The 1,415-nt window shown below is 33.6% G+C and overlaps 1 protein-coding gene across 1 annotated transcript in view; it reads right to left on the bottom strand.

Moving 5' to 3' along the window:
• The window catches only part of ncam2 (neural cell adhesion molecule 2), a gene marked incomplete in the record, with an annotated part of 567,846 nt that overhangs the window by 60,236 nt on the left and 506,195 nt on the right, over window positions 1-1,415 (bottom strand).

Below are 1,415 nucleotides of genomic sequence, written 5' to 3'. Positions count from 1 at the left end.
CTGTAATGCTAACAAATTGATCAAATATTTAAGTTTTATTAGAAATTTAGGCATTAAAATTTCTTAAGTTGGCGAAAGTTGTCTGAAACATTACAGTGCGACAGGGCCTTAAAGCAGCTGGGAGAACTTACTGCCCTTTCAAATTACATGACATCTGTCAATATTATCAGCATAAACATAATCTATACAACTTTAAGAAACCTATTAAGCATAGCCAAAAAAGTGTTTAAACAGTTAGTCAAATTAACTATTTGACCCTAATAAAAGCGTTGGAACACTGCATTCATAGAGGCTGAAAACTGTTGTCGCGGAACACACTTTTGTTGCAGAAGCTACAATTCAAATTACAGCAAACGTAAATGGCAATAAAAAATAATATATAAAAGATAAAAAACAGCTTTCTTCTCTAAAACAAAATGGTGAGATGGAAAACTGCCCACCCTCCAGAGTAATGAATGTGTAAATATTTTTTATTCGTAAAAAGAGACAAAAACAGGACTTGTTTTATCGTCTTTCAAAACCACAACACTGGATCTCTTCAGTTCTTATGTTTTAACAATGTCAAACAAGGAGGTAATGCCACATCGAGGTAAACAAACAAACATTAAAAAAAGCTTTCAAGGGCATAACCTTCAATAAAACTTTGATTTAATTTAAGTATTTTCTCCCTGGTGACATGTCTGCAYGTCTTTAAAACCTTTACCTGCTTCACGTGGTGCTAAGAATCATTTTATTTGTGCTCAGTCTCAAATGGTTTCATGCTTTCCAAAACCAAAATGAGGCACACTATGATACAGTAAATACCATGGCTGTCTGATTAAGGTAGAAAATGGGGGACTGCAGTTTCATCCTCGAACAAAATCGTGTTTATTTCTTCTTTTTTTCCCACACAGAGTAATTCATTTTATAATTTACATTTAACATTTATTTAACCTGGCTAATTCCATTGAGATCACAGATCTCTTTTGYTAAKGARGCATGGGCCTGAAGGCCACCTAATGGGCATGTTTTTTTGGACCATGAGAAAAAACAAAGTAACCAGAGAAAACCCATGCAAACGTGACAAGAACATGTAAAGTCCAAACAGAGAGACCCCCAAGCTCAACCCAGGGCTTAAACCCTGAACCTACTTGCTTTGAGGAACAGTGCTAACCACTTACCCACTGAGCTGCACAATTAGGCTAAAAGCATTTATAAAACCAGGCAGACATAAACAATACTGTCACTTTTGGGTCAAATGTGGTCCAATTTGTCTAGCCTTGCATTACAATATTTTATGAACTTGTACATATTCTGTTACTAATATATAGAACAATATTGCTGAATTGTTTACTCATTCATATATTTTGACTTTATTTTTCAAATTTCAAATTCAAATTCAAAAAAATTATTCATTTAATTAAAAAATACAATAT

The sequence above is a fragment of the Austrofundulus limnaeus genome, unplaced genomic scaffold, assembly GCF_001266775.1.
Source record: "Austrofundulus limnaeus strain Quisiro unplaced genomic scaffold, Austrofundulus_limnaeus-1.0 Scaffold170, whole genome shotgun sequence".
Taxonomy (NCBI): domain Eukaryota; kingdom Metazoa; phylum Chordata; class Actinopteri; order Cyprinodontiformes; family Rivulidae; genus Austrofundulus; species Austrofundulus limnaeus.
Note: the sequence above shows the minus strand (reverse complement) of the source record. Positions and strands in the feature narration are given on the sequence as shown.